This window comes from Triturus cristatus, chromosome 6, assembly GCF_964204655.1.
Source record: "Triturus cristatus chromosome 6, aTriCri1.1, whole genome shotgun sequence".
Lineage (NCBI taxonomy): Eukaryota > Metazoa > Chordata > Amphibia > Caudata > Salamandridae > Triturus > Triturus cristatus.
Genome location: NC_140589.1, coordinates 1690926703 through 1690951944, shown reverse-complemented (window position 1 = coordinate 1690951944; position 25242 = coordinate 1690926703).

Genomic DNA, 25242 nt, shown 5'->3' with positions numbered 1-25242 from the left:
CTTATCACTTTTTTAAGGTCTCCGCTTTGATTATTAAAGTCCATGATTAGACGTGTTGTGCTGTCTATTGTATCCTCTTTAAGATCTGGTTTCCTTTTTGAAGGTACTAGGATATCAGTTCGTTTTTTAGGTCTCGTCTGATCCAGCGCTTGCGCTGATCTGGCCGAGACATTTTGTATACAGGCTTTTCAAAGTGCTGCCGTGGCCTAAAGCTTCAGTGCACGTGAACGTGCACGCGCGCAGCGCCATGTGTCTTTCCTCCGTAGCAAGCGATCGTAATCGCGATCACTTTCACTTTCGCGTCACTTTCGAGGCCGCGTTGCCAAAGCTTGTGTATGTTAATGCTTTTGCAATGCGGCCGACATCCAAGTCGAGAAATCTGGGGATTTCGGGTTTTGATTGATATCTAGAGTGACAAAACCCGAAAAGATAGTATCTCCTCATATACCGACTAAAATGATTCTCACCGAGATGGTGAAACGGGAGGCATTGACGGCAACCTTTCTGTAATGAGTGCCAGTCTGAAAAGGTACACCGGGTCTCATTTCTGTTCATTGATGGTATGGCTGTAGAGCGTTAATGTTCGGAGTTCTCATGCATCCCTCGCCTCACGTGTTGGTTACAACGGTGTACTGGCTTCAGAGGCCGCCTTAGTAACGTTACAAAACCATGGTTGTGCAGATCACTACCCACGAGGCACTGCGCCAGCTTGGTTTATATTAACTTAAACGGCTGCTTCCCTGTCTCTCCCTGTAAGTAGGTCAGGACGCGAAAAATGCGGTAACGAACACATGCTTGCAGTGTGAGAGAATACAGAGTGTGGTTATTAATTATTAAATGACATGTTCCCGGTGAAAGATAGAACTAGTACAAATCGGATTTAATAAATGCAGCATTCCCCATCACCTTTTGGGAGCGCCAAAAACTGACAATTCCCCCTTGTCAGTTGGCCTCCAGCAGTGTTAACAACAACAAAATAACATGGCCCCGAGGCTTGAGGAATCGAATCCCAAAGATCGGATCCAACTTTTATTATCATTGGAGGTGTTCCTTCTAACATTATTTTTATTTCAAACCTTGGCTATGGCTTCAAAATGACTAGTTGAAATTAAAGGTTTAGCCATGGCCCATAGTTCACATCATAACAGAAGCGCACTTTTTGTTTTGTTTGTGCCAAGAGACTGAATTAGCTAGCCTTATGGGATTTAAAAAACACAAACATACTTACAAATATACACATAGATACTCTGGTCGGTTCATCTGCATTCGCATTTTGCTTCCACCCACCACAGCAGGCAGGGGTCGGTCAGCAAGCTCATTTCAGCCATTTCTCTTGCACTCTGAATTCCAGCGTTTTGTCTGATCATATAGGGGTGCACCTCAGTGCAGGGGTGATAGACAAACACTTTGCCCTTGAGTTTTTACTTTCCATTCTGTTTTTTTATTAATCTTTCTTGTATGTTATACTATGTCTTCTTGTTACAATCATTCAAAGGCTACGTTTTCTTTGCATACATTATGCCAAGTTGTGCATTTAAACTAAAAAGGGTTTATGTATCTGTTACATGTCCACCTGCTTGCTAGGACGCACCTGTACAGTTCTACTAAAGTATACAAGCTGGTCATTCTTTTTTAATAATTTTTTTATACAGGTATGGCCAACATATTTAGGCAGCAGCACCTTTTCTTTCAAATCGTTTTTGTTTTGTGACATGCTTGCAATAAAAAAAGAAATAACGCATGCACGAGCTTGCCAAGGCCAAACCGGTTATGCGATGTGCAGTTGTGTTGCCCGCGCTGAGGCCTGTGGTGTGCAGCTTTATAGCCCACTCCAGGGACTGAGAAAGATCACTCCAAATATAAGTCTTCCTAACACATTCCAGAAAGGCGACCGACAGCCACGCATTTACTATAGGGTTTGCCACAGAAAACAAGCATTTGCAATGCAATAGGTCTTGCATTTACACGAGTTTGAGCTATTGATATTGTAAATTACAATGCCTTTTATTTATGTTTTAAAAAATAAAGCATAAATTAAAGGCATTTTCATTTACAATGCCAATAGCTCACACTCACGTAAACGCGAGACCTATTGCATTGTAAATGCTTGTTCAATTTGACCCTGGATTTTTCATTCATAATCACTTCCAACGGATACCCTCTCTCAAAGAAATGACAACGCATCTCTTCAATTTCAAGCTCTAGATCATTAGTTTCCGAGCAATTTCTTTTCACCCTTAACATCTCGCCATAGGGTATGCCTTATTTCAAATTTGATGGATGCCCACTGTTAGCATGTAATATGCTGTTACAAGATGTCGGTTATCGATGCATTTTGGTGCATATCCTGTTGTTCTTGACGAATACTTCCACATCCAAAAAGATGATACTGGTGTCACTTATTGCAGATGCGAAGTTTAGGTTTTAGTCATTTACTTCGAGAGAGTCAATGAAAGCTTGCAAATCTACACGGTTCCCATCCCATATGACGAAAAGATCGTCGATGAAACGACACCAAGTTTTTATTTTGTAATGTTTTTTCCTTTCTTTTTCCAGAGTCTCTGTTTCCCATTCGGCCATTAGTAGATTGGCATAGGTTGGGGCAAAAGATGTCCCCATTGCCGTACCTTGTTTCTGCAAATAAAGGTCACCCAGGAAGAGGAAAACATTATGTTGCAAACAATAGGTTAACATGTCTACTAACATGGCAGTGTGTTCCAGATGATTGATCGATCGCAGTTTTAGGAATTGTTTTACAGCTTATATTCTATCCTCATGCCTTATTGAGGTACACAACGAAGAGACATCAATCATTGCCATTAATAGTCTTGTTTTCCATACAATTGTACTGATTTTGTTTAAGAAGTCCATGGTATCTCTTAAATAGGAGGGCAGACTGGTCACATAGTTCATCAGAAAGATATCCACAAAACTAGATGTTGTTTCTAAAAGTGATCCTATAGAGCTGACTATTGGCTTTCCAGGTGGCTTGTGGATCGCCTTAGGCACTTTCGGCAGAAAGTAAATAGTCACTTTAATGGGGTGATCTGTTTTTAAGTAGAGATATTCGTCAAAATCAATTAAGCTCCTTTCCTTCCAGTCGAATAACATTGAATGATATTCATTCATCCAGATTTCAGTTGGATCATGTTGAAGTATCTCATAATGGTCTTTGTTTTCAAGTTGTCTTTTTGCTTCTCCTATATAATCAGACATGTTCTGAACCACGATATTTCCTCCTTTATCGGAGGCTTTTATAATGATTGTTGGATCATTTCTCAGCTCTGTCATTGCTTTATATTCTCCCGGTGTTAAGTTCCAAACCTTTTTCCTCTTAGATTTTGATGTTGACATGGTGGATATATTTTATTGATTTCTTCCACCATAATTTCATGGAACAAGTCAATCTTGTTTCCTGGTGGCAATTGCGGACAGAACCTGGACTGTTTTTTGAGTCCACTTTCTCCTCCTTTATTCGTGGCTATCACCATGCTATTACAAAGACCTATATCCACCACAAGGCTATGTTGACCATCTCCCATGTTAGTTCTCTCCCCTTCTTCCAATGCTGTAAGTGTTCTTAAAGCAGGGAAATCTTTTCAGCAATAATAGATAGATCACTGTTCTCAATGTGTGGACCACTTGGTCGAGGTGTTTTTTCTGCGAAATATTTTTTGAGTTTGACTTTTCCACAGAATTTGTTAAGGTCAATCCGTGCATTTGATACATCCATATCTTTGTTGGGACAATAAGATAATCCTCTATAGAGTAGTTTAAGATGGGTTTCATTCAATTATTTATTTGAGATGTTAATTACTAAGTTGTTATTGAGGAGGATTTTTTTCTTTTTCAAGATTACTTCTGCTTTCCTCTTCCTCTTTTTGGTGTTGCTCCATCTTCTACTCCTTCTGGTGGTAATTTGGGCTGTCCTCTTCCCCACGTTGTGCCTCTGCCTCTTCCTCTCTGTCACGTTATCATATGTGCAAGTCGCATCTCCCCGTGTAAATACAATGGAGTTATAATTACTTCTTCATCGGCTGAGCTGAGATCCGAACTGTCCACCATATCAGGTGTCATAGTTCCTGCACATTTGTCCATGACGACTCTATTCCTCAGCATGTCATACTTTCGGGCAAATGTATAAATGCGACCATTCGCATAATCCATCCTATTTCTGGTGAATTTGTTTGCTTTTCTTTTTTCTACCTCTGCTTCATGTTTGTTTATTTTTCTTTCCATGTTCTCAATTAACTCCTTATTCTCTTCAGATGTTGGAAACTTGGTTAATTCTTGTTCCAGTTCTTGGATTGTGCTTGTAATTCTATCTAATTTCCTTTCCACATGTATAATCAGTGTCCTCATAAGTTTAAATGAACATCCATTGGTGTCTTGCTGCCACTGTTTTATTAGATCCAGGTCCAGATCATTCAACGTGGACATAATTAATATTCGAAGTCCTCTTGGTACCCTCTTATATTCAATATATTTCTCTAATGTTGTTTTCTCCCACCATTTGTTAATTTCAAGAATGCGGCTTTGCTAAAGTTCTCTTAGTACACTGATTATTGTTTTCTTGTCTCTTTCTCCTGTTGTTTCCCTGGCCATTGTACTTGTTGATGGTGTGGCATCATCATTCAGTAATTCACTCGCTCTCTGTAGGCGATTCCTAGACTTTTCTGCCATGTTCTTGTTGAGGTTCAATTTTCTTTATTCTTGCTTACAATCGTTATGGTGTTAAATATTTTCTATATTTCAGAGATCTGTCGTCTGACTCCAGATTCAAACAATATCCCTTGACCTTAATGCTCCTGCCAATTATTGCTAGTATTGGCTGATTCACAATATGTTTGGTTAGTCTCCGTGGCTACAGTGTTTCATTTATATTTCTTCTTTTTCTTTTGATCCTTTTCTTCCCCTTTTCCCTCCGGAGTACTAAAATTGATAGAGGTCAAATTACGGAGCGAGGAGTAATTTTCGGCATCCAACGCATTCGTATGCCCTTTCGTTTGTCTCTCTTCTCGGCTACTAAATCCTAGTGGTTGATACAATAGCAGGTTACGGTGTGCCCCTGCTTCTCTCACGCCGCCTCCACCGCGTTCCAAGCCGCACCTACAACGCCCACCCACGTATTCACCACAGGAACTTCACAGTCCGATTTCTACGCGTTCTTCTTTATCAATCTGCTGAACGCGTTGACTTCAAAGCTGCAAACAGAGGCGTCGGCTCCTTTTCTCCGCTTATGCCGATGTCGACTGGAATTGTATAAATACTGCTTCACCTCGTTCGCGAGTGCCCATGATGTGCGTTCCAGTCCCCACACCATACATTCTTGGATTCCCTCGCCTCCTTCGTTTTCACGGCGAAAGTCACGGCACCACAGCAGGGTGAGTTTTGAATTTCATTTATTTAAACACCATTGTGCAATTGTGCAAGAATTAGGATGGCCTACGCGTTTCGGCTACCATTAGCCTTCTACTGGACCATAGAGTCCCCAACGTCTAGACATTATTTAAAGTGCTATGTGCTATTACCCTTGTTTTTGTTTACTTTTGTTAAAACACTAGACTGTTAACCTCAACATAGTAACATGGTACAAGTCTGTCGACATTTGTCCTCTTTCACTGTGAAGTACATTCAAAGAATATAAAGTGCTAGTGCAATATATTCACCTGAAATATTTGAATCGCCATTTTTACATTTTTACATTCTTATAATATGCCTCCAACTTATAACTAATCAAGGTACTAGTGAAAAAAAGTAGTAAAAAAGTAACAAAAATTACAATTTCTTAAAAACTTCCAATCTTGCCATTATTTGACATCCTTTTTCCCAAGGATCCACTTTAGTTATTTTCGGTGTGTCAATCATGCAACTTTGTCGACCTTAGTTCCATCTAGTTATATCTATATATATCTATATATAAATACGGGTTACAGTGCATAAACATAGAAAAAATATTATTTGCAATTTCTAGTGCAACTTGAGACAAACATTAAATTCATAATGCTTTAAAATTGGTGCAAGATTATCTTCAAATGAAATCAGATAAAAACGCACAAGCAATTGCCGAATTTCAGAATGGATTAAGAAGGTATTCTTTCCCCATATGATATTGATGTCCATAAACATAAAGGACAGACGTTACTGATCGTATCCCTTCTCAGTATTGCCATTAGTTCACCTTAAAATAGAGAGCGGCCGAACTCTGTATGCGCACTGCCCTTTCTGCGCATCTAATTCATGTCATTAAAATTATACACATATATACTTAGTATCCATATTAATTACATGAGCCAATGCGCACAGAGCTGCCATGACAAGGGTAATGTACCCCTTAGAAATTACGTCTCATAGGTGAACAAAGGCACAGAATTCTGTCACATAGTTGTATGCACAATAAACCTTTGTGCTGTCCTTGTGGTGTGCCGCCTGATTTATTCTGGATTTATAATAAAGTTATATATATAACTTTATTCGGTTATTGCAACCATCAAAGTATACATGCGCAAAACACATTTACAAAAAAATAGGGAGGATAATATTTAGGGTTGGGGGCATGGATTAGATGCTAGTTTTAATTAGTATGTGTGGCTGAGCCGAAAGCTTGTTATACTTGTGAGCCCTGCTTGCTTCCAATAAAGCACCCCGTGGGATGGTCCCTCTCCCAAGCCACACTGCTCCTTCTCAGTTCCGCCTTCAGGTGGTTGCGTGATGGCTGGCCTCTGTGTCTGCCCTGCCGCCTGCATCTCCGTATAAAATGAACATTTTTAAAGAAAGCTTCTTCCTTTTCATCTGCAGCCCTCCAGTGAGCCCCTGCTATCTTGTGTGGGGAGGCCCCTGCTAAGAGACGTGCACGTGCTTCAATTAAAGCTCCCCCGGGGCTGCGCCCTGCTACCTTGGCTCTTGATCAGGAACAAGCAGATGGCTATTTACAAACAACTTTATTATCAAGGCCCCAAGATCGGTCTCATGGACTGTGCCACTGCGCGGCCCCAGGCTGGGGGCTTCACGGAGGGCCGTTTGCGTCTCTGCCAATGATTTAAAGGTGTTTCACTCGTCTCATTAGCATCTTACGGTGTTGGATGTATTTATTTAAAAGAGGACCCACGCAGTGCTTCTTTTTGGGGCACGACTGGATTGTAATCTCAATATTTGTTTTAATTTTTTTAATTTTAGGAAGGGTCCCTTTTTGAATGTCACATTAGTCCTGGAGAGTTAGTTACTTGCTTCGTGTTCATAGCGCTTGGTTTAGCAATATGCCAAGAACGCGCACAGCACGCTGCACTTGGCACTCTTCTGTAGTCATGGCCACCTCCACCCTCGTCACTGAGCCCGGCAGTGTGACACTGCGAGCTCTAAAACGCGAACAAAAGGAGGAAAAGCAGGTGCTGTAAGTTTACTCTGCCGCCAGCTGCCAGGAGCCTTTTCTTCTTAGCCAAACACCAGGGATTTATTACAATCATTGACAAAAAACCTTGATTAAACACGCAGTCGGTCACCGCACACGCCTCTAAGACTCCTCGCGGTGAGTTTTGCACTTACACGTTAATGTGGCTGCCTTGTTTTTCCAGTCGCTGATTTGGGGCTGGCTTAAGGAAGTGTTCAGGCTCTTTAGTCAGAACATATTTCCATTTGGGAACCACCGTGAGTCGCTTGACTCCACCCGTGCTCTTTTTCCTGACCTTCCTAGCTAACGCATTGAATTTTGGGACTGCTAATTTTGTACTTCTGGTTGTAAATATGGGACTTTAGATGTAAGCATGCAAAGTGCTGTCAGCTAAACACTGCAGGCTGGACCAAAGAGTTACACGCCCCAGAAGGAACAGCAAAAACATCACTTGAATGAGCTACTTACAGGTGGGCCTGGGAAACTTGAGAGGTCTGTTTTTAAGGAGTTCTGGATGTCACTTGCTACCTGTAGAGTGTTAGTGCTCCGTTATTGGAGCGGCTGCGAGTGGTGGTAGTTTGCTGAGACATTTTAACACCTATTTCATGCTCCTGTCCGCCTTCTCTGTCATTTGATATTTTTATACCTTGTGATGTCCAGTTTATCTTATGACTAAGAAGTTGAAGTACACAAATTTAGTGGCGGGCGTCAGGACAGCGGTGCGAAGTGCAGTGGTGGGGTACGCGGTGTCCTCAGGTCGCTGTGGAGGAAGAGGCTCTGAGACAGAATCCAGCGGCATCCGTGGGACCAGGGCTGCTGTGTGAAGTGCTGCAATGGTGTCGCCGTTGCTGAAGCCCTGTCGTTGGCTGAACTGGCGTCGATGGTGCGGATGTCGGTGAGCCAAAGCTGCCGTGTGGGACAGGGCAGTGTGTTGTGTAACTTATGAGTGGTGCCCTCAAACCATGGTGCAGGCAGTGGCATCGATGTCAGCGTGGAGAGTTGTCATCAGTGAGACCAGGGCTGTGGTGCAAAGTGGGGAGGTGCTCTGTTTTCTACACGAGCAGTGTCCCCAGGTCATGGTGCAGGCAGTGGCATCTGTGACGGCGTCGGGTTGCTTTTTCTTCTGTTGCAGCACAAAACACACAGTTCCCAGTGCTGGTAGCAGATGAAGTTGAAGTCCGAACAGGGGGCAAGTTCTACCTCAAGCCCTTGGAGAAACTCAGGCAAATAGGATGCAGAAAGTTCAGTCCAGTCATTTCACTGCCAAAGACAGAAGTAGCCACTGCAGGTCGACACCACAAAGCAATCAGCAAAGTGGTAGTCTTTCCTCACAGCTTTTCTAGCTCTTCTGCTTGGCAGGTTTCTTGAGCCAAAAGAGTTCTACATTTCTGGGTTCAGGGCCTTAATATTTAAAACATTTATCCCTTTGAAGTTGGCACAAACAAAGTTCACTGGCATACATAAACCAGTTCTGCCTGGCTTAGCCAGGTTCACTCCAGGAGAGGTAGACAGCTTTGTGGAAGGCAGCCACAGTCCATTCAGGTGCAAGTAGCAACTCCTCCCACTACTTTAATTGCAGCCAGGTCTATTCAGCCTGGCTATGAGTCACCCAGGAAAGGCAAGGCACACCTCAACCCCCTTGTGTCTGTCTAGTGTGAATTCACATCCCTGCTCCCACCACTCTGAACCCAGATGGTGAATACACAAGTGGCAGAGGCACATGGAATGGTTAAGCAAGGAAATGCCCACCTTCTAAAAGTAAAAAGGAACAAATGATGGGCGGAATGCTGAACAATACAAACATTCACCCACAGTCACAAGGATCTGGGTTTAATCTATCATTCTTTTGCTCACAAAGCCACCCAGTTTGGACCCAACAATATGCAAATAAGTCTTGTCCCTGTTCTTAATGGGAACAGTCCAGCCCGAACTGTCAAGCCAGGTCCTCCCTGGACCGGAAACAAGCATACTGGGACCGGGTTCGGGGCATCACCCCTCATAAGCCAGGCTAGCTTGAATCCAGTTGCGCAGTGAGCACAGGACCCACGTCTGGGTGTACCCTTCCCAATTAGGGCGACAAATGCATAAAGAACGATGGACGGAATGCTGAACAATTCAGACATTCACCCCCAGTCACAAGGATCTGGGTTTAATCCATCGTTCTTTTGCTCACCCTGCCATCCTAGCTTGGACCCAGCCATATGCAAATCAGTCTTGACCCTGTTCCTCATAGAAACAGTCCAGCCCTTACTGCCAAGCCAGGCCCTCCCTGGACTGGAAACAAGCATCCTGGGACCGGTTTTGGGGCATCACCTGTCATAAGCAAGGCTAGCTTGAATCCAGCGGCACTGTGAACATGGAACCGACGTCTAAAAGTGGCATTTTCATACACACAACATAAAAATGTTCTTCACTAAAAGATGTATTTTAAATTCTGAGTACAGGAAGCCTAAACTCCATTTCTCAATCTTGTCCTGATGGAAAGTTATGCTTGTAAGATGTTACAAAGCAACTACCACGTTAACCTATGGGACAGATAGCTTTTCACTAGTGAAAACGAAATTGGCAGTATTTCACTATCAGGACATGTCACACGCACCAGTACATGTCCTACCTTTCACATACACTTCCCACTGCCCATGGGGGTACCTGGGGCCTACCTGAGGGGTCTCTTACACGTAAGAATATGAAAGGTTTCGGCCTGGCAAGTGGGTGGACTTGCCAGGTTGACATGGCAGTAGAAACTGCGCACAGACACTACATTGTCAGATCTGAGAACCCTTTGGAAGGCTGCTGGTGTGGGTGGCACAATCAGTGCTGCAGGCCCACTCACAGCATTTGGTTTACATGCCCTAGGCACACACAGTGCACTGTACTAGGGACTTAGGAGTAAACCAAATAAGCCAATCATGGAAACACCAATCCATAAACACAATTATAGCAGGGGCACTTACACTTTAGTACTGATTAGCAGTATTAACCAGCATAAACAAGATCCGGAGTACCACAAAAACCAGGAGGTCAGAAGCAAAAAGAGAGGGGAAACACGCCAAAAAATGCCAGGTCTAACAATGATAATAAATACTGGTATTGCCGTGTTGATAATAGTGATATTATGCATATGGTCTTCACAGATATGCACAAATAATATTGTTTTGGTGGTAAGTTTGAGAAAGCAATTTTGGGTACCTGTTTTATTAAGAGACCATTTGATATAATGCATATATTCATTGGTGGACTTTCTTCTATTTGGTCATCAGATCACCTTAATGGGAAATTCGTAGATCTTCTTGTTGCTATTGTTTTACATTCTACTTAATTACTTTCTAATTGGAAAGCTACTGTCAACATCACTTTTCTTAAGTGGCGAAATAGGATTTGTTGCAATAACAGACTGGATACAGCAAATGCAACCTCTATACAAGTGGCTATTAAAAGAAGCAAGTTATGGTTACAATTTTCTTCCTTTTTATCCAAGAATTTTGATAATAAAAATATTCCCAAAAAAGTATTAAAACAACCCTAAATAATATCAGTTTGTTTAATATTTTTCAAAGTTTATGGTTATATATCTTGTCTGACTTGCAACACAGACATTATTGTATTTCCTTCTCTTTGTTCATCTTCAATGCAGTCGTAAAAGGCTCTGACCCTCGTTTGGAGCCTTTACGACCACATCGTAATATATTGGTCGGATTCCTTTCCAACCACCTCATTGCAATGGAGGCAGACGTAAAGGAATCCGACTGGCAATTCCGGCCGGCTGACTTCCGAGAGCCCGTTGGCCACTCGGAATGCGGCCTGTAATCCCAAGGGCGGCTCTGTCCACCCTTGGGATTACGATTTGGAGGTGCCTGCCACGGGGTGCACGGATGAACTGAACCTTCCATTTTAAAATGGGAGCATGCATTCCGGCTGGTTTATGGCCAGAATGCATGCTCCCATTATAAAATGTAGGAGTGCAACCGAACTGTGTTCGGTCGCATCCTAATGGGCTGGTCGGGACCGCGGATTGGGTGTCGGTCAGTCCCTTGACCGAGATGATGTCCCACCCGACATCCTAATCAGCCCCTATGTCTTTTCATTTTTCTCTAATTTTCTTCTTCTTTCTTTCCTTTCTCTCTTGTTTCTATTCAAAAATCTGTGTAAAGTTCTCTTTTCTTTTATTGAAGTGCAAATTCTAAGGTATATATCTTTTTGATATATAAATATGGTTATGCTTATTTTCTATTCAATTACTTTTGTACTTTGTTGTACTGCTTTTGGAGACTTCAAATTCATGACTGATTGTATGTAGTTGCTAGTTTTCTGCTATATCAATTGAAATAAAGCATCTTAAACGCAAAATACAATACAGGAGTAAGGATCTTAAAGCTTCACAATAAGTTTAAGCAAAAAGAAAGAAACATGAGCAGAACATTATGCAAAAGATTAGGAAAAATGGATGAAGGCTTAAACTATTTCAAAATGTTCCATGTAGACTTTTTTCAGACACTGCAATTCAAAAGGAGTCTTGTATTAAAATGTCTACACTAGGCTAGAATTGAACCAACCTTAGGAAATCTGTTCACAGATCCCAGTAATACTGTGGGGAAATTAGTTTCTGGGGCTGCTACAAACTGCCTCAGTTTATTCAACTGGCTTTCAGATATGTATGCTAGTAAAATTAAAGGCTTCCAAGTGTTCATGCTAATTGCACAAAAATGTTTCTTCTTGTTGGTGCATATATTTTGCACCATATTTTGTTGTATGCTTTTTAAAGAAAAATTATTGAGTCCATAATATTTTCCTTAAATATATGTTCATTGTAGTTTAACTAATGTCCTGCTGTTTTAGCACAGTGAGAGATTAGAGAGGTGAGGGAACCAGCCTGTGAATGATCTAGAAGAGAGGAGGGAAATATTATGCCCTCTCCTCATTGGCCCATTTAGAGTATTGACCCACCCTTTGGCAGATAAATTGACCAGGAAACAGGGTGGTAGTGTAGGACAGTGAGTGAGTGAGAGAAAGAGAAATCAGGTTTGTATTGTATTGTGTTTGAGAGTTTTATATAGTTCTGGCTAGATCTGAGGGTATCAGAGGACTTTTCAAGACATGTGAAAGAGACCATAGCATTAATGCAAGTATTCAAGGCTGGCATAGTACATCCAGATGGAATAAAAAACTATACAACATTATATATGTATATCAAAAGAGATGCAATAATACAACATTTTACATCGGTGGCATTAGTGACAGCTTAAATGCTGAGTTGGGTCAAGCGACCATATCGAATGATCCGGTGAGTGTGGTGACATCAGGGGAGTGGATCGAAGTATTTGTTCAGCGATAGTCATTTGAGGTTTTGCTTGAAATAAGTATAAGGGGGATTACAGCAGAGATCTTTAGGAATTGGGTTCCAATGCCATGGAGCGTTACCTGAGAAAGAACGTTTCTGGTATTATTTTTCTTAAATTTGGGAGGGATAAGAAGGATTGAGTTAGAGTTTCTTAGGGCCCGATTTCTCCACACTCTCAACAGTTTATTTTCAAAATGTTTAGAGCTGAAAACGTGTTCTCCTTGCCTGCTGCTCTCATAGTTATGTTCCTCTTCCTTCTCCCACACTGATTTACAGATAAATGGCAATGGAGACTAGGTGTGGGTCATGACTAACGATGTGCAGACAGAGTGGGAGAGGTGGTCAGGGCAACAAATAGCACTAGAGAGAGGAACTGGCAGAATAAATGGAGTTTGCAGGCAGAGAGAGGGAGACTGGAGCTAGGACATAGTGGTGATCCCATGTTTCAGAAAGTGATGGAATCTTTTTGGATAGGTGATCTAAAGGGAAATGGCAAAGATTATTTCACTCGAAATAGATTATACCAAATTACAAACAAACAAATACAAAGTAAAAGTCCACAATGTTTTGTACGACCGGGTCAATATTATTGTCAAAGACATATGCATTTGGAAAGAAAGGGTGCCTCGGCCATGTTTTTGAGAGAGAGGTGATACGATAATTGTAGGATATAGGAACTCATTAACATCACAGCCTATTCCTCTCCCTCCAATCAGAGTTAAGAATTTCAAGAGGAAATAATACTTATTTGGCACACATCAAAAATGACTACCTTATATTTTTACACAAGCACCACAGCAACACTTAGGGGCATATTATCAAGGGACATAACGTCGCTTTTTCGGCACATAGCGGCGAAAAAGCGGCGACTTTTTTATCGCTCAATCATCAAGGCGGCGCTAACATGCATTAAGGCATGTTCGCTGCAGTTTCCGTGACGTTTTGCATCTTAGCGATATACATCACTAATTAGATGCAAAGTAGGTGTTCCTGCCAAGAAACAACATGACAGATGTCGCTAACACGACATCGCAGTATTTACAATGTGGCCCAGGAACCGTGAAGCGATTAAGAAGGCAGTGCAAACTGCGGTTATCGCCGGATTCTTACGCCTGCTTGATAGTTGACATAGCCATGTTTTGTATGGGAGGTGGATCGTCTGGTTACGTCCACACTCCCCTATTATCATTTTTTTTTTGCGTGTGAAATCAGCGTCAGATTTCACACGCTAATGAGGATTATCGCCATCTATCACTGGTTTGTACATCGCCTGTTAGCAGAGCGTTGTTAATACACCGCTAACACGGCGATATAAACCAGCGATAGACGACGATAATCAAATTCGCACCAAGCGCGATTTGCGATATTTACTGCTACCCGTTGATAATATGCCCCTTATTTTTTTAGAATCCATAGCTGGCTATCCTGTAACCAATATAACCATGTTTATGCAATGAGAATGCTGGGACAGACATCACCCTCTGCATCGATAGTCAGTAATTCAGAGTTAGAGAATCCTGTAATAGAATTGTGAAATAGGAGACATTCCTTCCTGCTTCCAGTTTCGTACTCCAGCACGCAACCTATGACCTAACATAACATCACAAACAATTCTAAATACAAATTGATGAAACTCATAAACCTTATGTCTTGTCTACAATTTTATATATTCGCTGAAGGCCTGACTATAACAACTCACTTTACTCTATCAATTCATTGCCTAGATCAACAAACTCCAGAACAGAGCAACAAAGCTGATTTTCAATCAGACCCCACATAATCCCAACAATGGCCGATTTTGGCAAATTGCACCATTTGCGCTTGCAAAAAAGGTTGATGCATGTGCCTGTAAGACTCTTGCTTATGCGGATGATATTGCCCTTGTTACACCAGATTCAATCGCCACCATTAAGGTAATTGAAGAAGAAGCCGGACGCTTCGGGTATATTTCTGCCTATGCTCTGAATAAAGATAAGACCCAGATCATTATTAATGAAAACATCAAGATGGCTGATAGCCGGGTTGTGGAGAAGGCAATATACCTGTGTGTTAGCCTATCCACTCGTTTAGAGATTGTGGTCAGGGATAATTTGGAACCCCTTCTGGGTAAAACCAAAGAAGATCTTGTCAGTTTAAATAATTTACATCTATCCATAGGCGGTAGATGCAATGTATTTGAGATACTTTTTTCCCCCTAAAATGTTATATCTCTTTCGGGCTATTTCTCTAGAGTTTTCTCCACAATGGTTTAAAATAATGGAAAATATATTTTCTTGGTTTATCTGGGCATACTCTAGACCTAGACAAACCTATAAGTTTCTTTCTTTACCTAGGGAGCGAGGGGAATCGGCTTTACCAAATTTTAAATTATATTGTTGGCCTACTACACTGATTTATAGTCGAGAGTTGCTATGTGAGAACAATGACTGCACAGGAATGGTAATGGTGCCTTCACCATTCGAGTTTATGATGGGGAAAGTGGCTTGGGGATGTCTTTGGCAACAATTGAATGACAGCTATTATAAACAAGCATTGGCATAGCCAATAGGTCTCGCCTTTGGGACCTTATAAGTGTTTAGTTATGCAGCACAATATCCTTGGTGCAACAACATCATTTGTTGCATGGCTAAACATTTAAAAGGTCCCAAAGGCGAGACCTATTGGCTATGCCAATGCTTGTTTTTGTTGCAGTTTTATATAGCGTGAACTCGACCCAAAGGTATCAGTACGCTTTACATTACAGACGGACGCATTCATAATATCTAGGTCTAGGCACAGGGAGATTAAGTGATTTGCCCAGAATCACAAGATGCTTCAGCCTTCCCTCAGACTCAAACCTGGTCCTCCAGCTTCAGGGTCAAAGTCGGCCACTCTAGCCGTTAAGCCACTAAGGCTTGGATCCCTCAGACTAACGCAGGGAATGAGACACATACTAAGCGCTACTCTTTTATTTTCCAGGATAGATTTACATCAACGTAATCCTAGGGTATCAGAGAGAAAGAAGGTCACAATTTGTATTGCAACACGTATTAAACAATATAAACATAAAAACATTCATCAAAAGAGTAATCACTCATTCTATAGCGGGTGCTATATTTATTTCTTAATGAATTAAGTACTTAATTCGCACCATGCTAATTAGGTACCAATTCCCCTTGCAGCATGTGCAGGAAAGCGATGATGGAAACATCATCACTAGGGTTTAACTTTAAATAGGAGCTTAGGGTGAAAGCTTGAATTCAAGAGAGTCACGGCTGGGAGCTTAAGAGGGAGTTATACAAGGCGAGGAGCCCGGTCCCAAAGGTGGGGGATGTTTAAGAGCATGCATGATGTCTCACATTAGAGTCCCTTTAGGGATCGTACATTTCTTCAAACACTTTTTCTTCTGTGCTTTTTTGGAAGGATAGTCATATGGTAGGGCTCACTGCAGTTTGCTGTTCTAGGTATGCAGGGGATTAAAATGTATTTTGCCGTCTGAAGCATTTGTTCACCAATGTCTTCTTAGTTGCAACACAAATCCTGCTATCACCGAGTCCGCAGCAGGCTGCGTTCTCCCATGCTGAAACCAAAATAAGACACCCCAGACAAGCCATCCATTGTCAAGGGCAAACACCACCTTGGTATTTGCGAGCACAAAGCAAGGGCCATTTGCAAAACAGGGATGTGCCTTTGTAAAACTGCCAGGGCTCCCCTACACAACACATTCCCGCTGAGCCGCAGGAAGGAGAGGCCGCCGCTGACAGAGGCGGAGCATATTTAAAAGTTATAGCGTGATCCCCATAAAGCGGGTGCCGCGCATAGTTGGAAAAACAAGACAGAAGGGAGCGGCTCCATTATAAGCATCGCGCCACACAAGCAAATGATTCAAATAGCCCGCTAGGAATGCAGCTTGAAACTTAGAAATGAAAAAAAAACGCAGCCGCAAAAGTGAAAGCGACCTCGCTGTCATTAGTAAGATGATCCAACGGAAAGGGAAGAATGCAGATGCCGCAATGCACGCCGCTGCTCGCTCTGGACACCAAAACGCAATGAGAGGGAACATTTAGACAAAAGGTGGGACAAACACACGCCTTTGGCCATTTGCGTGCTTTCCTTTTTGAAAGACACACGCAATGGCCAATGAAATCACACAGACACGTTTAGGGAAAGTTTGGAGTGCTTACAAGAAGCCTCCCATAATGCAGCACATGCGCGCTACGCTAGGCTCAACCTAAAAATTATTTTAAAGACTCTTTTTAGTGTATTTAAGGTATGGAGTGCAGCATGCAGAGTTCTATGGATTGGCTGATAATCTTTTTACACACCCCTATCTAATAATTTTAACCTGCCAGAGCTTTTTTAGAGATTCTCATATGAAAAAAATGGATTAGTGGTGGGTGAGTTGTTTTTCCCCCCTCCGTATTTCGTTCTTTTAATCAGATGAAAAATGAATTGAATCTTGATCGGAAGGACTTTTTAAAATTCCTTCAAGCGAGAGACTTTCTCTACCAGAAAGGGGTGGACGGGCCGAGTTTAAGTGGATAGAAGCCATTGAAAGGAAGAGCAATCTCAATCGGTGGAATGTATGACTACTTTAATTCTGTCATGCCTGATGATATGGATAAATACTCCCAAAAATGGCAAACAAAGGTGGGGATATCTGATAACATATTTATCCATGCGTGTGACATGGCACAATCCATTTTAATGTCATCTCGTCTACAGGCACAGTTTTATTAGACTTGCCTTTTCTTATATTATACTCCCGATAAGATAGCTAAATGGGGGGTGGCAAGGGGACATTCTGTCCACGATGTACCTTATATAATGCAGATATTGTCCATATCTCTGCAACCTGCTATGAGCTAAAAAATCTTTAAAAAGATATATCAGAGGTTTTAAAAATCGAGCTAACTCTGCCCACAGATGTAATCTTATTAGGAATATCCAAGACAAATCAGATGGGAAATAGACATGAATTGTTTTTTATCGCAATGGCAATTTTAAGGCTCTGTATTGCCTCAACCTTGCTGGACCCTAGACCACCTGGATTCCAACAATGACTGGCCAGGCTTTTAGCGATCTATTACTTGGAAAAAGTTATAAACAGGCAGAAAGAGAGTCGTAAAGGACAAAAAGGTTTGAGAATCTGGGCTCCCATATCCGTGTGGATATGCGATCAAAGCAGACCATGATAAATTTAAGGGTTCATGATCTTGTTGGCTGTTAGGTATTAATGATATTGCTGGCACGTGTCACTTTAGGATATAGATAGATTTACTTAGGATTTGTTATAGAATTGGAAATCAGCTATTTGGGATGTGTATTTATATCATCATGAAACCGGTATTGGGTTTGACCTGTCTATGATTGATGAAATGCCACCAGGCCTTCGGGGGAGGCGGGGGGAGGTGGAATGGGGGGAAAGGTGGGTATGTGTATGGATTAAAACTAATAAAGATTATTTAAAAAAGAAAATGCACATTCATTCTCAAAATAGCATGCAAATTGCCCAACCTGGTTTCCAAATGAACTTTTAATGCCTTCACTAAGTTTTGGTCTCATCAGTGAGGCATACCTAAAATAGGAAAGCTGTGCAATATTATGAAAGAGAAAAGGTATATTGTACACAAAGGAGAAGTAACCTTTGGGTTTTCAGTACACAACCGGAGGGGTTTTCTCAAAGAACCTTGGCTATACCTTAAGGGCAGTGTGAAAGCTTCTCCACAAATAGAGACAGCGTTTCTCAAGTATTACAAGGAGATCTTTCTTTGTCAGATTGGTTTGTTCGCAGCAATACACTCTTAAATACATGCCAGGAGCTGCAGTTCACACTGAGTAAAAATGTTTGTGCACAACCCTGGATGCAGGCCACGTACACACATTTCACAGAGGCCAAATATCACCAGCATATTTTGTTTGCCTGGAACTTCTCAGGAGCTGTTTTGTCTTTGACTATTTCAGTTTTTCATTTATAAAACAGTCGCTGTGTGGCATAAAGCTTCTTATTTTCATGCTGAAGTGCGACTGTTATCTGTATTTAAAACTGAAAAGCGTGACGTACCAAAACGATGAGATTTTTCAAGGTTAGTAAGAAGCTACACTGCAGTATGAAAATAAAAAAAACTGTATGGTAAACTGCAACTATTTTAGCTAGTCCAAACTGAAATATTTCCACTGTAAACAACATCTGAGAAGCTGTTGGGAAACTGGTACCAGAATATCCTTGCCATAACAGTGTCTAACATAAATAAACATAATTATTGAGTTCTAAATATAATTTATAAAAATATTGATCTACGGAGATAATAATAGAAAATTCACATCAGTAGGATGGGCATTTTTATTTTTACAATACTTAGTACACAAAATTTATGGCAGACGATATAGCTGTATACAATTTTGCTACATAAAACTAAAAAATGTTCCATTGCTGTAATTACCGCTGTGCACAGCCATATGTCCTAGGTGCTCGAGATCACACAGTTAGCTCTTTGCTATTCCGCTCTAGTTCGCCACTGGAGGATGCGCAGAAAGTAGATCAACACAAGGGAAAGGTAGGTAACATCAATTATGCTTGCGAACACAGGGTGAAATTGGGGGAACTCCAGAGGAAAGCCAAACTCTCTCAAGAACTTAGAGGCATAGCTACAAGGACGGCGATAAATAAACGCAAAGCGCGCTTAGCACTTTGTTATTTATCGCTGTCTATCTCTGGAATTTCTCGCCCTGGTAACACGTAATTAACATCGCGTTACTCCAGGGCGATAAAAATTCCAGAGATAGCGGGGAAATCGCCGTTCTGCAGGGAACATCGCTGGTTTTCCAGCGATGTTCCCTGCAAAAGAGCGATAACCTTGCTGATACGACCCACAGGGTCATATCAGCATAATCCACCCCAATGTCATGGATAGGTAAGTCTGCATTTTAGCACACGTTAGTTTTTGGAGAAAACAGCGGTTTTCTCCAAAAACTAACATGTGCTAAAATCCTGTGGACTGCCTTGTAAATATTGCGATGTGAACATCAGCGATATTTGCAAGGTTGTCCATCCGGGATACGCAAGAGATGCAAAGGGAGGCTTTGGGAAAAAGGGTGCTAACATGCGATTATGCATGTTAGCACCCTCTTGTAAACAGGGTGATAGGTTTATCCAAAAAAGCGGAGATAAAGCCCTTGTAAAGATGCCCCTTACTACGTGAGAAAAAAAATCACGCACCATCGCCTAACTTTATTTAATTGGAACAACCGCTGGCGATCTCTTACAGTTTTATGCAGTTATTTATCACTGCTTTCTTTGGGGCATATTATCAAGAAACGGCGTTAAAATTATCGCCACTTTAGCGACAGAAAACTGCCGCTAAAGCGGTGATAATGGTCTTAATAATATGCCCTTGAGAAATCCCATAGAAGCCCATGTTCTGGTGTCAACATGGGCTTCTGTTGGAATTCTCTGCGGTATATTATCAAGCCCATTATCGCCGTGCTTGATAATATGCCCCATAGTCTTTTTTCCATGAATGATAATCTCATTTGTCCATTTTCATGGTACATAGGATCTGCTGACTGGCTGTGTATCTGTGTCAGAACATATTCAAATGACATAACGCACCTTTTATGTCGTCTATTTCAATATACATGCATGTTTTTTCACAATTGATAAATGCATTGTCTCAATTAACATGAATAGTAATAGTTTGGGTTTGACTGCCATCAAGGTCTCAATGCAATGTTCATATTTACCCTGTCAATACTGACTATATTTTAGTAATAGCATTATTTATTCTTCTATTTCAATAGGGTAGTATGATGCATCTTTATGTTAACACTTTTAATGTACTGGCACACAATTCATTACATATTCCATTCTAACAATTAGATTTGTATACATTGTGCAAACATCTCTAATGTGTGTTTGAAGATGTATCTGAAACTGTGAATATACAACATTATCAGCAGATAGCATCTAATGGTGATCAGCTGTACATATAAGGCTTGATGTACAAAGCCACTTTTTTTCAATTGCAAACCTTGTGATTTGCACAATCACAGGGTTTGCGGTCACAAAATGCCTTTTTACCACATGCTAATCCCATTCTCCTATATAGTAAAGTCTTTCCAAATCACAAGGTTTACCAACTCATTCTGAATTGCAATTAGGGTGGGCCGTACGAGGGGTGTTACTTCATAATTGTGGTTTGCAAAGAGATGTATGAATAGATGGTGACCGCAGTTATGGTTGCAAACCATTAAAAGGTTACTGATTCCAAAGAGGTGTTGACTAGGGGTGGGCAGAATGTTTCATTCCACCTGCGTAATTGGCAGAACTTGGTGACTCTGTGTTATTCTTTTTCCCGCAGGGCTCCAGAAATACGAGCTGGCGAGCACCAATGAGATTTGCGTCCCCTAGCGTGATTTTCTAACGTATGCGGTCATGGTCAGATGCCTTCTTATCCAGCGGATTTGGTGCTACTTGAGTACATTTTCTACTTGAGCAGCAGCAAAATCAACTAGAATTCCCATGTGCTCTTGAGCACCACATGGTGCCGATCGTGTGGAGTTTTCAGTGCTGCTCGCGCTAACAGCACTAAATTGCAGTATGACCAGCACCAAGTACATAATTTCTGCCCATTGGTGGAACGTGGCGGCATCTCGTGGAGTTTTTATGTAACTCCACAGAATTCCATGGAGTGAAACTCTGCAAGCTCTTCCCACTCCTAGTGATAAGTAATTTACAAAGGGGACTCTGTCCCAGTTGGGATAACCCACTCTTTTGGAACCATTTTGTTTTAAATCAGAACAGGCTCCTTTAAATAACTTGGGTGCTTTGAAAAAAAAGTTTGTCATTTGAGATTGCAAATGCAGTGATGGTGGTCAGCTGATTAGCAGAATTGGGCCGTTTGCGACTGCAAAACATCTTTTTACACTGTACCAAAGATAAATTGCGGTTCAGTTACTTGTTGCCAGATCGCAATTTGCGTTTATTATCAAATACATATTTGGAATTTGGAAGCGGAGTTCCTTCCAAATGCCAAATCAGAATGATATGTATTAATGTTTTCCAACCAAACTCCAGTCGCAAATCAGTGATACTTAACACCAGTTTAAAACTGGTGGTAACTCATTCGCAAAGGGGAAAGGGTCCTCAATGGATCCCTTCCCCTTTGGGAATGCTACCAAATTATCCCCTTTGCGAATGCTACCAAATCTCAAAATGGGTTACCAAGTACATACTGAATCGCAAAGTAGAAGGGGAGTATTCAGGGCACCCCTTCTAATTTGCAATTCCCTAACATATGTGTCAATTGCGGTCGCAAACCACTGATAGTTTATTGACACCTGAGAGGAGATGGGAACTCATTTACAAACAGGAAGGGGTCCCGAAGGTGACCCTTTCCCTTTATGAATGTTGACAGAAACATTTTTAGGACTTGGCAGTGGCCCAAAGAACAACAGTTTACTCCTAAAAAATATTTGTGAAACTTTGTATTTTTTTTAAACACATCCTGTTTTAATTTTTTTTAGAAAATGAGTGCTTTATTTAAAAGCAATCAAAAACACGGTGGTCTACTGACTTCAGCAGGCCACTGTCCAATGTGCGACTAATCTTAGTGATAGTCATGAGGTAGGTCGAATTGTGATCCACTACGATGCAGTATTTTGATCACAAACCAATTAGCATAAAGGTAGAGTCGCAAAATGCCAATGTATTCGTTATAAGTCAGTGCTCAAATTGAGACCACTTTTACCAACTGCGTTCTTTATACATAAGGAACAGAGAGCCAGATCTACAAAGCTTTTTGCAGTTCCAAATGACCGGTTTCACAGTATTGGGTAGTTTGTTACTGCAAAAAAGCTTTTTACAATGCACCAAGGGCAAATTGAAATTAGGTAACTTGTTACCAAATCGCTCTTTGTGTCTACTAGTAAATACCAATTTGGTATTTGGAATGGGGTGTCCCTTCCAGATCCCAAATCAGAATGGTATAATGAATGTCTTGCAACCAAATTCCAGTCGCAAAAGACGCAACTTTACCACCAATTACATACTGAATCGCAAAGTAGAAGGGGAGTGTTTAGGACACCTCTTCTAATTTGCGACTCCCTAAGGTATGTATTAATTGTATTTGCAAACCACTGATAGCTTAGTGACACCTGAGAGGAGATGGTAACTGATTTACAAGGGGTGTCGAAGGGGCCGCTTTCCCTTTATGAATGTTGACAAAAACATTTTTAGGACTTGGCAGTGGTATGTGGAACCATAGCTTACTCCTAAAAAATGTTTGGGAAACTTTTTACTTTTTTTAAACGCATCCTGTTTAACATTTGTATAAAAAATGAGTGCTTTATTTAAAAGCAATCATAAACATGGCAGTCTATTGATTTCTGCAGCCCACCATCCACTGTGCGACTAATCTCAGTGATCGTCATGGGCAGGTCAAATTATGATTTACTACGATGAAGTATTTTGCTCACAGACCAAGAAGCATAAAGGTAGAGTCGCAAAATGCCAATGCATTCGGTATAAGTCAGTACACAAATTCAGATCACTTTTTTTAAATGCGTTCTTTATACATAAGGAACAGAGGGCCAGATGTACAAAGCTTTCTTGCAGTCGCAAATGGCCTGATTTGCAGAATCGGGCAGTTTGCGACTGCAAAACAGCTTTTTACAATGTACTAACGGCAAATTGCGATTCTGTAACTTGTTAACAAATCACAGTTTCCGTTTACTACCAAATACAGATTTGGTATTTGGAAGGGGCGTCCCTTCCAAATATGGAATCATAATGGTATGTATTAATGTTTTGCACAAATTCTGGTTGCAAAACAGTAACACTTTACCACCAGTTTAAAACTGGTGGTAACCCATTAGCAAAGGGGAAGGGGTCCTTTGGGGTCCCCTTCCCCTTTGAGAATTTGAAAAAATAAATCTGAAAACCAGATAGTTGTCCAGTGCGCCATTGCCTATTCTTAAAAAATGAAACTGCAAAGTTTCATGTTTTCTTTTTAAATGCATCCCATTTTCCTTTAAGGAAAACAGGCTGCATTAAAAAAAAATATATATATATTGCTTTATTAAAAAAAAAATTCAAGACACGCTGGTCTGCTGACCTCAGGAGCCACCATCCCTGTGATGGCTGCAATTCCTTATAGGTCACACATTGCAACGTATTTTATTAATATGCACGAGGCAGGAATATTTGCCGTCCACTAGGAATGGTTCTTGAAGTGAAAAAGAGTTTCATACATTAGGAATACCGATTTCCAGATTGCGATTCAGAAAGAATCGCAATTAGGAGTTCGGTATTCCTAATGTTTGTACATCAGGCCTTACATGACATGGTGAAATGCATGTTCTGGTCACATCAACTTCCACTGAACGTGGACAACACTGATGCTCCTGACAAAACGAGACCACAAAGCAGGAGGCAACCAATAAAGAAGCATATATATATGTATATATAAAAAAGTCTGGGCTTTTACCAACCACTCAGAAAAAGCTTCAGTCCATCAGTTTTAAGAATAACTAGACACATGCTAGAAATACAGTGCAGCACAATACTATACCTTAATCCAATCCCATGTAAATCTTTTAATTCAAAATCTTCTACAGTTGGTATGCGCAAACAAATGTATTTGCATCTATATCACGTTTGTAGATAAACTTAAGTGTGGTATTTTAATGCCCATTATGCCTATTCATGTGTGACAAAGAGGTGGCCAAATCTGTCTGGCTTATTGTACAGGGCCACAGAGAAAAATTGGCTAACATTCATTACACTCGGAAATGAAAGTGAAAGACAGATTGCCTTAATCTGACCATAAACAAATACATGACTCAATAGATGGTCACAATTTACAGATGTGAAGCGACTGCATAGACACATGTAGAAAGTCAGCAGCTTGCTTTAGGAGGACAGTGGTATGAGAGGCGATGTCAACCTGGAAGATGATTGTGTCCCACTGGAGCAGGTGGTGCTCTAAGGGCACCATTTTTGTTAAGAGGCTGGCAAAACACTGCAGTGGTATGGGGTACGGTGGGTGTAGGTTCCTTGTGTGGGTTGTCATTGAAGTTGTCATAGATGGTCTTGATTTTGTGATAGAAGAAAGCACTGAGTCTGTTGCAGAGGTCCTGGGAGGGCGGGATGTCTGAAGGCTCACTGTTGGGTTGGGTGAACTCTTTTTTATGATGCCGAAGAGTTCATTGCTGTTGTGTGTGTGGGTGGAGATTCTGTCCTGGAGCGCTTTGCTCCTTGAGTATCTGATGAGCTTGTGGTGGGCGGCGATGGCTGCTTTGAAGTTGTTGAGGTTTGCCGTGGATTTGGAGTTTCTCCATAATTGTTCGAGGCATCTGCATGTTCGTCTTGATTCTCGGAGTTTGGTGGAAAACCAGCGTGTGATTTGGAAGCTATATCTAACGCAATGTCTTCCCCTAAAACTATGATTAAAGCAAAGCCTAATAAAAAGCGTAAACTAACCTCTTCTTACCCTAATCTTTGTTCAAACCCAGTCCCTCTAACAGTAATCCTAAATCT